This window comes from Salvia splendens, unplaced genomic scaffold, assembly GCF_004379255.2.
Source record: "Salvia splendens isolate huo1 unplaced genomic scaffold, SspV2 ctg225, whole genome shotgun sequence".
In the NCBI taxonomy this organism is placed as follows: domain Eukaryota; kingdom Viridiplantae; phylum Streptophyta; class Magnoliopsida; order Lamiales; family Lamiaceae; genus Salvia; species Salvia splendens.
In genome coordinates, this window is record NW_024598861.1 from 8685 (window position 1) to 23810 (window position 15126).

The 15126-nt window shown below is 36.7% G+C and overlaps 5 long non-coding RNA genes across 6 annotated transcripts; 4 read left to right on the plus strand and 1 right to left on the minus strand.

The window, feature by feature from the left end:
- The first annotated feature begins 4802 nt into the window (after nt 1-4802).
- On the plus strand, nt 4803-5454 carry LOC121789370. The gene is made up of 4 exons (XR_006048029.1): nt 4803-4849; nt 4942-5081; nt 5174-5311; nt 5420-5454. It is a non-coding gene; the product is annotated as an uncharacterized LOC121789370 (long non-coding RNA).
- On the minus strand, nt 4953-8469 carry LOC121789374. Its single transcript, XR_006048034.1, has 3 exons — nt 8379-8469; nt 6138-6140; nt 4953-4965 (listed from the first exon to the last, which is right to left on the minus strand). It is a non-coding gene; the product is annotated as an uncharacterized LOC121789374 (long non-coding RNA).
- LOC121789373 lies at nt 7332-8344 on the plus strand. Its single transcript, XR_006048033.1, has 4 exons — nt 7332-7408; nt 7475-7617; nt 7716-7847; nt 8171-8344. It is a non-coding gene; the product is annotated as an uncharacterized LOC121789373 (long non-coding RNA).
- LOC121789371 lies at nt 8386-12354 on the plus strand. 2 transcript variants are annotated; one of them, XR_006048030.1, is made up of 3 exons: nt 8386-8495; nt 12026-12163; nt 12270-12354. It is a non-coding gene; the product is annotated as an uncharacterized LOC121789371 (long non-coding RNA). The 2 variants fall into 2 exon arrangements; XR_006048031.1 differs by lacking the exon at nt 8386-8495 and adding an exon at nt 11857-11933.
- A 1858-nt stretch (nt 12355-14212) lies between these two features.
- Nucleotides 14213-14754, plus strand: LOC121789372. Its single transcript, XR_006048032.1, has 3 exons — nt 14213-14377; nt 14469-14586; nt 14685-14754. It is a non-coding gene; the product is annotated as an uncharacterized LOC121789372 (long non-coding RNA).
- The last annotated feature ends 372 nt before the right edge of the window (nt 14755-15126 follow it).

The window sequence follows — 15126 nt, forward strand, 5'->3', positions numbered from 1 at the left end:
GAGCAAAAGATTTGGTTCGCGGCCTCGATAAGCAGAGGACGACGGAAGCGATGGACTTTCCCGGCGAAAACGCGCAATAAGCGGGCGGCAATCAACACGAAAGGTAATCCGAAAACTCTATCCCAACCCTAGAAAATTTGTTTTTCTATATGATTCTAACAATTTGGTAAAAACCTTAGCAGATATGAGGCTACTAATAAGGGATCGAGTGCCGATGAAGGGGGTGGAAACATCCGATGGAAGAATAAAGCAACAGACGGCTCTAAACGACAAAAGGTAATTAAATCCCTTTCCCAGACCTAGAAAAATATTTTTTCTACATGATTGTCACATATTGGTGAAGACCCTAACAGATCTGAGGAAAAATCGAAAGGACTCATGCTTGGGTTTAAACTCCTGAATGATATCATATTCACAGTAGACAAAAAATCAATTATTTTTTTTTCCTCGGATGCTTTTCTTCAGTCACATTTTGGATGAAATAAAGTGGATCATGTGTCTAAAAACCAGGAATCTACATGTACTGTTATCTCATATTTAAGTTTTAAAAACTGAATATTAATCACTATGTAATTTCAGTTTATCCAACAATTGAGTAACCTAAAAAATGAATCTAGGAATAAAACCATCATATTACTTAGTGTTGTGATCATATACCTGTCAATCATAGATTAAGTATTTTATATAGACTTTAAAATTAAACAATGAGAACCAATTGGACATAAAGAAAAAAAACACATAAAATTTAGATAGAGAATGTTTACTTAATTCTTATTCTGATTCAGCTGTTTGATTATGAATTTCAGGTAGTTAGATTAATTTGTTAATGAGAAACGTTTGATAAGCATGGAGCTGACTTGTACTTCTTCAAGATTTGTAGAGTTGTGAAGGCAGTTGATCATGCTAAGAGATTGAAGGAGGACTGAGAGGGGTTATTATGCTGTCCATTTGGATTCTTTATGGTTTATGAACTCGGTGCTGGTTGCATTATCTAAACAAAATTAGAGCTTTAATCTATTTTCTTACCTGTGAGCTTTTGTCTACATTATGTTGGAATGCAACTTTTCCTTTGTCTGATTTCATTGGCAATTGTTCTGTCCGGTACAAAAGCATTTGGCTGGGTTAGTTAAAGCTCCGTATTTTCTATTCACCATATCAAGTAGTATACTGGGGCACATGAAAAAAAAAGAGTTGGGCTCATGAACGATCAGAATGTTGCATTTTTATCTTGCCCTAATGTTCAGCAATTTTAGTTTACAAATTGAATTTTGCTATCACCTACTCATTGTTAGCGATGACATGATTTTTAGAATCTTCGTGGTTGGTGTTGGCGCATGATTGAGCTCTAGGAATCTGGGTATATAAAATTAAACTTAGGGGAGAAAGCTTTGGTTCTGCTATTGGATGGAAGTGTAGTTCATTTGATTTTCCACCTCTTCATTGCATTTGTTGCATTTTACAAGAACTTTGCACTTACCGATTATCACTACAGGTAGTGACAGTTCCCACACCAAGACCTTCAACCCACCAATCCTCGGATACTTGACTAAGTTGATGATCTTGCACAACTAAGTTATTTGATCGAGCCTTCAGTTCTTCACAATCCTCAGCCTAGATATTTACAAGATAATTTATATGTAATTCTCTATTTTTATGAACCTTTTCATTTGTTTGTTTATACTGATTGGCCTCTGTTCTTAAATCATTTTCTTGTCTTTGTTTTGTGTAGAGAATGGCAGGCCCTGTATATTTTGTCCATCAATCCTTTTAAAAATGTCTAGCTATATGGGGATGATAAAGAAAGAAACTTTTGGACACTCCTCATACTTATGCTGTTGCTGATGCAGCTGCAATGCAATGATAGCAGGTGCTATATAATTACCTTAAATACTTGGAGAAATTCTTGCCTTGTTAGCATATTGGTTCAGCAAGTTGCTAATTTTCTCTTTCCGTTTTGCTAATTTTTTATATTTGCAGATGAAGAAGTTGACTAATAAGAAAGAGGAGGTGCAAAAAAAAGGAAAAAAGAAATAAAAAAGAAAGAAGAAGGTGCAAAAAAAAGAAAAGAAAAAAACGAAAGAGGGAGATGAAAGCCAAAAAAAGAATATAAAGCGCTGTTGGAGGAGTTGAAATCAGCAACCTCAACAACTGTTACTAGGTAGAAAAGGAGTTGAAATAGGAGAGCAATGAGACTGACATAAGAGGGGGAACAAACTTAGGAAGTTACCTGATTAGACAGAAGGAGATGCAAAATAAAAAAAGAAAGAAAAAAAGAAAGAAGAAGGTGAAGCAAGCAAAGAAAGAAGATAAAGAGCTGTTGGAGGAGATGAAATCAGCAACTTCAAGAACTGTTACAAGGAGGAAAAGGAGATTATGTAGAAGAGGACTGAGGCTGACACAATTCTGAACACACTGCCCAATCTAGGACATGCCCAGATCCTTGACGTGCAGAAGCTGACCAACACAAGGTGCACCCCCTTTCTTTTCTTTTATTCTTCTTTTTTTTTGTTGGTTGGTGTTTTTAGTATTCTTCCCACTAAACTCCAATTGCAAGTACGGCCTTAGTATGAGGAGGGGTTGCTCATTTGTGTCTTGCGTTTGTTTGTATTTTATGTATTTATTTTAGTAGCAAGTCAAACATGACCTAGTCGAACCTACATGATACCCTACCTACAAAGATGATTAATTCGTGCTTTTGTTGATGGAGTTCAGTTTTTAACTACATGACTCCAGTTAAGTGATTTAAGACCGATGGATATTGAGTTTAAGTTGGATAAAAGCCACATTATGTGAGATTTGAGCTTGTTGTAAAACACTCTCTACTTTATTCCGAGTACTTTATTTTGCATTTAACTTCATATGGTATGGTCAATGTGCAATAGGGATAGAGGGCAACTAGGAAACCATGTTTGAGCCTTGTTTCCATTCAATATATACCCAACACATGTTATCCCAGCTAGCCAAATTCTTGCCAAGTCTCTTTTCTCAGCTCTCTAACAATCTCTGCTCTTGAGGTAGCACTACAACTCCATCGTTTTGGAATCACAGTTTTCTTAGTGTGAAAGCAATGGCTCGTTGAACACGATAATCCCTAATTTGAATGTTTTTTATGTTTAGAGATTAAGTTCGAATTATGTGAATTTTCTCCTTTTCCTGTATATTGAATTTAATCCTAAGATATACAATTCCGTTTTGATTCTGATTATTGCTTGCCTTTCCTGGCATTATTTATTTGAAATATTGAGCTCAATTGCTAAATGCTTATATTTTTTTCAAAATAACCATGGGGGTGGTCAAATGGTGTTGAGAATTGTTGTAATATGACTAAGATGTCAGTGGCCATGCTGCCTCACATGCTAAAATCAGTAAATTGGATATGCTATTTCTTTTCATGCTTGGTGAATACTAAAATAATATGAAGATGCGCGCTTTTGCATGTGAATATAATACAGTGTCTTTCTGCACATAAATATGAAAGACTTATGGTGCTATTGTTGAGCTGTTATGTTATGTCAGAGAAGTAGTCTTAACGAAAGCCCTTCTCCATCTGCAGAGAATAAAAGGCAATGGGATATAGCTCATCGGCTATTACTTATGACAACATCATGGTCCTGTAGCCGAAATGAAAGCTGGAAAGCTGGTCAACTCGAGAATATCCTAGATTCTCATTCTCCCAGAAATGAAGAAAAATGGTGTAGCCGAAAATAGATGAAATGATGAGGGTTATTATCACTTGACTTCACTATATGCACATCTAGGGCAAAAAAAGATTAAATGATTAGGTTGTGTGCTTTACAGAAATTTCTCCGGTTAAGCTTGGACAGCTCGAAGAAGCCAAGGCTGTGCTAGATGGCCTAGACTTCTACTTGCCACACATACGACGTCAGAGTGCGGAACATACTCCTGATTGGCTACAATCCGAAGGGTCTCCCCGATAAATCCGATGCACTGCTTTGGGATTTAATAAAAAGGGAAGAAATACCGACCTCCCTTCAGAAGGTACGCCTACTGTTCTCTTTAAAATCTATACCGCCTCTTCATTTAATTCAAAATATGGTGATCGGACGCAGATAATAAGTTCTGATTTTCATCAGGGCCGTCGAATATCCACGCTTTCTTTCTCCTCCTCCATTGTCCAGTCCTTTCGATAAGTGCTTATGGAGCACTCTAATAGCCGCATGACACGATTCTTGAAAAGCAGATTCTAAAAAAGGTGTGTTTTTTGCATTCCAAATAGTACTTCTTATATCATTGCTTCCGTACCTATTTAGCCGTTAACTGGAGCTGACTTGTACTAGTTTCCGATTTGTAGAGTGTGAATCAGTTGCTCATGCTAAGAGATTGAAGGAGGATTCAATGCTTTTGCTGAGATTGTTATCATACTGGTCATTTGGATTCTTTATGGTTTATTGAACTAGGTGCTGGTTGCATTACCTGAGATTAGGTAGTTATCTAAACCAAATTAGAGCTTTAATCTATTTTCTTACCCGTGAGCTTTTGTCTACATTATGTTGGAATGCAACTTTCCTTTGTTTGATTTCATTGCAATTGTTCTGCTCGGCACTAAAGAATTTGGCTGGGTTAATTAAAGCTCTGTATTTCTATGCACTGCATCAAGTAGTATAGTGGGGCACATGAAAAAAGAGTTGGGCTCATGAACGATCAGAATGTTGCATTTTTATCTTGCCTTAATGTTTAGCAATTTTAGTTTAAAATTGTATTTTTCTCTCAACTACTCACTGATTGTGATGACATGATTTTTAGAATCTTCCTGGTTGGTGTTTGCGAGATGTTGAGCTCTGGGGAAAATAAATCAAACTCAGGGGAGAAAGAATTGGATATGCTATCGGTAGGATGTGTTAGTTCATTTGATTTTCCAACCTCTTCACTGCTTTTGTTGCATTCTACAAGAACTTTGCACTTACTGCATTATCACTACAGGTAGTGACAGTTCCCACTCAAGACCTACCAACCAATCCTCAGATACTTGACTAAGTAGATGATCTTACACAACTAAGTTATTGAACGAGCCTTCAGTTCTTCACAATCTTCAGACTAGATATTTACAAGATAATTTATATGTAATTCTCTATTTTTGAGAACCTTTTCATTTTGTTTGTTTATTACTGATTGCCTCTGTTCTTAAATCATTTTCTTGTCTTGTTTTGCATAGAGAATGGCAGGCCCTGTACTTTTGTCAATCAATACATTTAATAATGTCTAGCTATATGGGGATGATAAAGAAAGAAACTTTTGGACACTCCTCATGCTTATGCTGTTGCTGATGCAGCATGCAATGCAATGATAGCAGGTGGTATATAATACCTTAAATACCGGAGAAATGCTTACCTTGTTAGCATATTGGTTCAGCAAGTTGCTAATTTTCTTTTTTCGTTTTGCTAATTTTTTATATTTGCAGATGAAGAAGTTGACTAATAAGAAAGAAGGAGGTGCCAAAAAAAAAAGAAAAGAACAAAAGAAAGGAAAAAGAAAAGAGAAAAAAAGAAAAAATGAGAAGAAAGAAGGTGCAAAAAAAAAAGAGAAGAAAAAAAAGAAAGAAGACGAAAGCAAAAACAAAGAAGATAAAACGCTGTTGGAGGAGATTAAATCAGCAACCTCAAGGTCTGTTACCAAGGAGAAAAGGAGTTGAAATAGGAGAGGAATGAGGCTGACATAGGAGGGGGAACAAAATTAGGAAGTTGCCTGATTATACTGAAGGAGATGCAAAATAAAAGAAAAAAAGAAAGAAGGTGAAGCAAGCAAAGAAAGATGATAAAGAGCTGTTGAGTGGATATTAAATCAGCTACTTCAAGAACCCTTACAAGGGAGAAAATGAGTTTATGTAGGAGAGGGCTGAGGCTGAGCAGCATGCAAGGAAGAAGAGACCCAATCTAGGACATGCCCCAGATCCCATGACGTGCAGAAGCTTACCAAACAAGGTGACCCCCTTTTCTTTTATTCTTTTTTTTTGTTGGTCAGTGTTTTTAGTCTTTTTTGCACACTAAAGTCCAACTTGCAAGTACGGCCTTAGTGGGAGGAGGTGTTGCTCATTTGTGTCTTGCTTTTGTTTGTATTTTTCTGTATTTGTTTTCAGTAGCATGTCGAACATGACCTAGTGTACCTACATGATTCCCTACCTTCTAGGATGATTAATTCGTGCTTTTGTTTGATGAGTTCAGTTTTTTACTACATACATGACTCCAGTTAAGTGATTTAAGAATGATGGAATATTGAGTTTGAGTTTGATAAAAGCCACATTATGTGAGATTTGAGCTTTGTTGTAAAACACTCTCTACATTATTCCGAGTTACTTTATTTTGCATGTAATCTTCACATGGTATGTTCAATATGGAATAGGGATAGAGGGCAAATAGGCTAACCATGTTTGAGCCTTGTTTCCATTCAATATATACCCAACACATGTTATCCTAGCTAGCCATATTCTTGCCAAGTCTCTTTTCTCAAGCTCTCTAACAATCTCTGCCCTTGAGGTAGCACTACAACTCCATCGTTTTGGAATCACTGTTTTCTTAGTGTGAAAAGCAATGGCTCGTTGAACACGATAATCCCTAATTTGAATGATTTTTATGTTTAGATATTCAGTTCGAACTATGTGAATTTTCTCATGTATATTGAATTTAATCCTAAGATATACAATTCCGTTTGATTCTGATTATTGCTTTCCAGTCGTTATTTATTTGATATATTGAGCTCAATGCTAAATGCACATATTTTTTTCAAATAACCATGCGTAATGGACAAATGGTGTTGAGAATTTTGCTGTAATATGACTAAGATGTCAGTGGCCTTGCTGCCTAACATGCTAAAATCAGTAAATGGGTTTGCTATTTCTAATAATGCTAGGTGAATACTAAAATAATATGAAGATGCGCGCTTTTGCATGTGAATATAATACACAGTCTTTCTGCACATAAATATGTAAGGTTTGATGGTGCTATGTTGAGCTGTTATGTTATGTCAGAGAAGTAGTCTTAACAAAAGCCCTTCTCCATCTGCAGAGAATAAAAGGCATGGGATATGGCTTATCAGCTATTACTTATGACAACATCATGGTCCTGTACAGGAAAGCAGGTCAATTCGAGAAATCCCTGAGACTCTCATTGTAGAAGAATGGTTGTCGACGAAGAAAATAGATGAAATGATGAGGTTATTATCACTTGATCTCACTTTATGCACATCTAGGGAAAAAAAGATGAAATGATAAGGTTGTGGGCTTTACAGAAGCCAAGGCTGTGCTAGATGACTAGACTTCTACTTTCCACACATACGACAACAGAGTGCCGAACATACTCCTGATTGGCTACTATCAGAGGGTCTCTCCGATAAATCTGATGCATTGCTTTGGGATATTATAAATAGGGAAGAAATACCGACTTCCCTTCAGAAGGTACGCCTACTGATCTCTTTAAAATCTATACCTTCATTTAATTCAAAATATGGTGATTGAACGCAGATAATTAAGTTCTGATTTTCATCATGGCCGTCGACTATCCACGCTTTCTTCTCCTCCTCCGATGTCCAGTCCTTTCGATAAGTGCTTATGGAGCACTCTAATAGCCGCATGACACGATTCTTGAGAACCAGATGCTAAAAAAGGTGTGTTTTTTGCATTCCAATAGTACTTCTTATATCATTGCTTCCGTACCTATTTAGCCGTTAACTGGAGCTGACTTGTACTGGTTTCCGATTTGTAGAGTTGTGAAGCAGTTGATCATGCTACGAGATTGAAGGAGGATTCAATGCTTTTGCTGAGAGTGTTATCATACTGGTCATTTGGATACTTTATGGTTAATGAACTAGGTGCTGGTTGCATTACCTGAGATTAGGTAGTTATCTAAACCAAATTAGAGTTTAATCTATTTTCTTACCCGTGAGCTTTTGTCTACATTATGTTGGAATGCAACTTTTCCTTTGTTTGATTTCATTGCAATTGTTCTGCTCGGCACTAAAGCATTTGGCTGGGTTAGTTAAAGATCTGTATTTTCTATGCACTGCATCAAGTAGTATAGTGGGGCACATGAAAAAAAAGAGTTGGGCTCATGAACAATCAGAATGTTGCATTTTTATCTTGCCTTAATGTTTAGCAATTTAAGTTTACAATTGTATTTTTCTCTCAACTACTCACTGATTGTGATGACATGATTTTTAGAATCTTCCAGGTTGGTGTTTGCGAGATGATGAGCTCTGGGAATCTGGGAAATAAAATCAAACTCAGGGGAGAAAGAATTGGTTCTGCTATCGGTAGGATGTGTTAGTTCATTTGATTTTCCACCTCTTCACTGCTTTTGTTGCATTCTACAAGAACTTTGCACTTACTTCATTATCACTACAGGTAGTGGACAGTTCCCACTCTAGACCTACCAACCAATCCTCAGATACTTGACTAAGTAGATGATCTTACACAACTAAGTTATTTGAACGAGCCTTCAGTTCTTCACAATCTTCAGACTAGATATTTACAAGATAATTTATATGTAATTCTCTGTTTTTGAGAACCTCTTCATTTTGTTTGTTTATACTGATTGCCTCTGTTCTTAAATCATTTTTTTGTCTTTGTTTTGCATAGAGAATGGCAAGCCCTGTACTTTTGTCAATCAATCAATTTAACAATGTCTAGCTATATGGGGGATGATAAAGATAGAAACTTTTTGGACACTCCTCATGCTTATGCTGTTGCTGATGCAGCATGCAATGCAATGATAGCAGGTGGTATATAATACCTTAAATACCCGGAGAAATGATTACCTTTTTAGCATATTGGTTCAGTAAGTTGCTAATTTCTCTTTTTCGTTTTGCTAATTTTTGATATTTGCAGATGAAGAAGTTGACTAATAAGAAAGAAGGAGGTGCAAAAAAAAAGAAAAGAAAAAAAGAAAAGAGAAAAAGAAAAGAGAAAAAAAGAAAGAAAGAAGGGGCAAAAAAAAGAGAAGAAAAAAAAAAGAAAGAAGACGCAAGCAAAAAAAAAGAAGATAAAGCCGCTGTTGGAGGAGATTAAAATCAGCAACCTCAAATCTGTTACAAGGGAGAAAAGGAGTTGAAATAGGAGGGGAATGAGGCTGACTTAGGAGGGGGAACAAAATTAGGAAATTGCCTGATTATACTGAAGGAGATGCAAAAAAAAAGAAAAAAAAAAGAAGGTGAAGCAAGCAAAGAAAGATGATAAAGAGCTGTTGGTGGAGATGAAATCAGCAACTTCAAGAACCCTTACAAGGGAGAAAATGAGTTTATGTAGGAGAGGGCTGAGGCTGAGCAGTATGCAAGGGAAGAAGAGACAACTGCCCATCTAGGACATGCCCCAGATCCCATGACGTGCAGATGCTTACCAAAACAAGGTGACCCCCTTTCTTTTCTTTTATTCTTATTTTTTTTGTTGGTCAGTGTTTTTAGTCTTTTTGCACACTAAAGTCCAACTTAGGTGTTGCTCATTTGTGTCTTGCTTTTGTTTGTATTTTTATGTATTTGTTTCAGTAGCATGTCGAACATGACCTAGTGTACCTACATGATTCCCTACCTTCTAGGATGATTAATACGTGCTTTTGTTTGATGAGTTCAGTTTTTTACTACATGACTCCAGTTAAGTGATTTAAGAATGATGAATATTGAGTTTGAGTTTGATAAAAGCCACATTATGTGAGATTTGAGCTTTGTTGTAAAACACTCTCTACATTATTCCGAGGTTACTTTATTTTGCCTGTAATCTTCATATGGTGTGTTCAATATGGAATAGGGATAGAGGGCAAATAGGATAAACCATGTTTGAGCCTTGTTTCCATTCAATATATACCCAACACATGTTATCCTAGCTAGCTATATTCTTGCCAAGTCTCTTTTCTCAAGCTCTCTAACAATCTCTGCCCTTGAGGTAGCACTACAATTCCATCGTTTTTGGAATCACTGTTTTCTTAGTGTGAAAAGCAATGGCTCGTTGAACACGATAATCCCTAATTGAATGATTTTTATGTTTAGATATTCAGTTCGAACTATGTGAATTTTCTCATGTATATTGAATTTAATCCTAAGATATACAATTCCGTTTGATTCTGATTATTGCTTTCCAGTCGTTATTTATTTGATATATTGAGCTCAATTGCTAAATGCACATATTATTTTCCAAATAACCATGCGGTATGGACAAATGGTGTTGAGAATTTGCTGTAATATGACTAAGATGTCAGTGGCCTTGCTGCCTAACATGCTAAAATCAGTAAATGGGTATGCTATTTCTAATAATGCTAGGTGAATACTAAAATAATATGAAGATGCGCGTCTTTTGCATGTGAATCTAATACACAGTCTTTCTGCACATAAATATGTATGGTTGATGGTTCTATGTTGAGCTGTTATGTTTATGTCAGAGAAGTAGTCTTAACGAAAGCCCTTCTCCATCTGCAGAGAATAAAAGGCATGGGATATGGCTCATCAGCTATTACTTATGACAACATCATGGGTCCTGTATAGGGAAAGCAGGTAAATTCGGGAAAATCCCTGAGACCCACATTGTAGAAGAATGGTGTTGCCGAAAATAGATGAAATGATGAGGTTATTATCACTTGACTTCCTATATGCACATCTAGGGCAAAAAGATTAAATGATAAGGTTGTGTGCTTTACAGAAATTTCTCCGGTTAAGCTTGGACAGCTCGAAGAAGCCAAGGCTGTGCCTAGATGACTAGACTTCTACTTGCCACACATACGACGTCAGAGTGCGGAACATACTCCTGATTGGCTTCAATCCGAAGGGTCTCCCCGATAAATCCGATGCACTGCTTTGGGATTTAATAAAAAGGGAAGAAATACCGACCTCCCTTCAAAAGGTACTCCTACTGTTCTCTTTAAAATCTATACCGCTCTTCATTTAATTCAAAATATGGTGATTGGACGCAGATAATTAAGTTCTGATTTTCATCAGGGGCCGTCGAATATCCACGCTTTCTTCTACTCCTCCGATGTCCAGTCCTTTCGATAAGTGCTTATGGAGCACTCTAATAGCCGCATGACACGATTCTTGAAAAGCAGATTCTAAAAAAGGTGTGTTTTTTGCATTCCAAATAGTACTTCTTATATCATTGCTTCCGTACCTATTTAGCCGTTAACTAGAGCTGACTTGTACTGGTTTCCGATTTGTAGAGTTGTGAAGCAGTTGATCATGCTACGAGATTGAAGGAGGATTCAATGCTTTGCTGAGAGTGTTATCATACTGGTCATTTGGATTCTTTATGGTTTATGAACTAGGTGCTGGTTGCATTACCTGAGATTAGGTAGTTATCTAAACCAAATTAGAGCTTTAATCTATTTTCTTACCCGTCAGCTTTTGTCTACATTATGTTGGAATGCAACTTTTCTTTTTGTTTGATTTCATTGCAATTGTTCTGCTCGGCACTAAAGCATTTAGCTGGGCTAGTTAAAGCTCTGTATTTTCTATGCACTGCATCAAGTAGTATAGTGGGGCACATGAAAAAAAAAGAGAGTTGGGCTCATGAACGATCAGAATGTTGCATTTTTATCTTGCCTTAATGTTTGGCAATTTTAGTTTACAAATTGTATTTTTCTCTCAGCTACTCACTGATTGTGATGACATGATTTTTAGAATCTTCCTGGTTGGTGTTTGCGAGATGATGAGCTCTGGGAATCTGGGAAAATAAAATCAAACTCAGGGGAGAAAGAATTGGTTCTGCTTATTGGTAGGATGTGTTAGTTCATTTGATTTTCCACCTCTTCTCTGCTTTTGTTGCATTCTACAAGAACTTTGCAACTTACTGCATTATCACTACAGGTAGTGACAGTTCCCACTCAGACCTACCAACCAATCCTCAGATACTTGAACTAAGTAGATGATCTTACACAACTAAGTTATTTGAACGAGCCTTCAGTTCTTCCAATCTTCAGACTAGATATTTACAAGATAATTTATATGTAATTCTCTATTTTTGAGAACCTTTTCATTTTGTTTGTTTATACTGATTGCCTCTGTTCTTAAATCATTTTCTTGTCTTTGTTTTGCATAGAGAATGGCAGGCCCTGTACTTTTGTCAATCAATACATTTAATAATGTCTAGCTATATGGGGATGATAAAGAAAGAAACTTTTGGACACTCCTCATGCTTATGCTGTTGCTGATGCAGCATGCAATGCAATGATAGCAGGTGGTATATAATACCTTAAATACCCGGAGAATGCTTACCTTGTTAGCATATGGTTCAGCAAGTTGCTAATTTTCTCTTTTCGTTTTGCTAATTTTTGTATTTGCAGATGAAGAAGTTGACTAATAAGAAAGAAGGAGGTGCAAAAAAAAGAAAAGAAAAAAAAGAAAAGAGAAAAAGAAAAGAGAAAAAAAGAAAAATGAAAGAAAGAAAGTGCAAAAAAAGAGAAGAAAAAAAAAAGAAGAAGAAGACGAAAGCAAAAAAAAAGAAGATAAAACGCTGTTGGAGGAGATTAAATCAGGCAACCTCAAGATCTGTTACAAGGGAGAAAAGGAGTTGAAATAGGAGAGGAATGAGGCTGACATAGGAGGGGGAACAAAATTAGGAAGTTGCCTGATTATACTGAAGGAGATGCAAAAAAAAAAAGAAAAAAAGAAAGAAGGTGAAGCAAGCAAAGAAGATGATAAAGAGCTGTGGTGGAGATGAAATCAGCAACTTCAAGAACCCTTACAAGGGAGAAAATGAGTTTATGTAGGAGAGGGTTGAGGCTGAGCAGCATGCAAGGGAAGAAGAGACAACTGCCCAATCTAGGGACATGCCCAGATCCCATGACGTGCAGAAGCTTACCAAAACAAGGTGACCCCCTTCTTTCTTTTATTCTTATTTTTTTTTTGTTGGTCAGTGTTTTTAGTCTTTTTGCACACTAAAGTCCAACTTGCAAGTACGGCCTTAGTGGGAGGAGGTGTTGCTCATTTGTGTCTTGCTTTTGTTTGTATTTTTCTGTATTTGGTTTCAGTAGCATGTCAAACATGACATAGTGTACCTACATGATTCCCTACCTTCTAGGATGATTAAATTCGTGCTTTTGTTTGATGAGTTCAGTTTTTTACTACATACATGACTCCAGTTAAGTGATTTAAGAATGATGGAATATTGAGTTTGAGTTTGATAAAAAGCCACATTATGTGAGATTTGAGCTTTGTTGTAAAACACTCTCTACATTATTCCGAGTTACTTTATTTTGCCTGTAATCTTCATATGGTGTGTTCAATATGGAATAGGGATAGAGGGCAAATAGGATAACCATGTTTGAGCCTTGTTTCCATTCAATATATACCCAACTCATGTTATCCTAGCTAGCCTGATACGAGTGAAAGGCAACTACTTTCCTACTTCCTCGGCGGTAGACTTTCCAAGACCGGTCCGTATCATAGCCATATTCTTGCCAAGTCTCTTTTCTCAAGCTCTCTAACAATCTCTGCCCTTGAGGTAGCGCTACAACTCCATCGTTTGGAATCACTGTTTTCTTAGTGTGAAAAGCAATGGCTCGTTGAACACGATAATCCCTAATTTGAATGATTTTTATGTTTATATATTCAGTTCGAACTATGTGAATTTTCTCATGTATATTGAATTTAATCCTAAGATATACAATTCCGTTTGATTCTGATTATTGATTTCCAGTCGTTATGTATTTGATATATTGAGCTCAATTGCTAAATGCACATATTTTTTTCAAAATAACCATGCGGTATGGACAAATGGTGTTGAGAATTTTGCTGTAATATGACTAAGATGTCAGTGGCCTTGCTGCCTAACATGCTAAAATCAGTAAATGGGTATGCTATTTCTAATAATGCTAGGTGAATACTAAAATAATATGAAGATGCGCGCTTTTGCATGTGAATATAATACACAGTCTTTCTGCACATAAATATGTAAGGTTGATGGTGCTATGTTGAGCTGTTATGTTATGTCAGAGAAGTAGTCTTAACGAAAGCCCTTCTCCATCTGCAGAGAATAAAAGGCATGGGATATGGCTCATCAGCTATTACTTATGACAACATCATGGTCCTGTACAGGAAAGCAGGTAAATTCGAGAAAATCCCTGAGACTCTCATTGTAGAAGAATGGTGTTGACGAAAATAGATGAAATGATGAGGTTATTATCACTTGATCTCACTTTATGCACATCTAGGGCAAAAAAGATGAAATGATAAGGTTGTGGGCTTTACAGAAATTTCTCTGGTTAAGCTTGGAGAGCTCGAAGAAGCCAAGGCTGTGCTAGATGACTAGACTTCTACTTGCCACACATACGACATCAGAGTGCCGAACATACTCCTGATTGGCTACTATCAGAAGGGTCTTCCCGATAAATCTGATGCATTGCTTTGGGATATTATAAATAGGGAAGAAATACCGACTTCCCTTCAGAAGGTACGCCTACTGTTCTCTTTAAAATCTATACCTTCATTTATTTCAAAGTATGGTGATTGAACGCAGATAATTAAGTTCTGATTTTCATCAGGGCCGTCGAATATCCACGCTTTCTTCTCCTCCTCTGATGTCCAGTCCTTTCGATAAGTGCTTATGGAGCACTCTAATCGCCGCATGACACGATTCTTGAGAACCAGATACTAAAAAAGGTGTGTTTTTTGCATTCCAAATAGTACTCTTATATCATTGCTTCCGTACCTATTTAGCCGTTAACTGGAGCTGACTTGTACTAGTTTCCGATTTGTAGAGTTGTGAATCAGTTGCTCATGCTAAGAGATTGAAGGAGGATTCAATGCTTTTGCTGAGATTGTTATCATGCTGGTCATTTGGATTCTTTATGGTTTATGGACTTGGTGCTGGTTGCATTACCTGAGATTAGGTAGTTATCTAAAACATGTTAGAGCTTTAATCTATTTTCTTACCCGTGAGCTTTTGTCTACATTATGTTGGAATGCAACTTTTCCTTTGTTTGATTTCATTGCAATTGTTCTGCTCGGCACTAAAGCATTTGGCTGGGTTAGTTAAAGCTCTGTATTTTCTATGCACTGCATCAAGTAGTATAGTTGGGCTCATGAACGATCAGAATGTTGCATTTTTATCTTGCCTTAATGTTTAGCAATTTTAGTTTACAGATTGTATTTTTCTCTCAGCTACTCACTGATTGTGATGACAAGATTTTTAGAATCTTT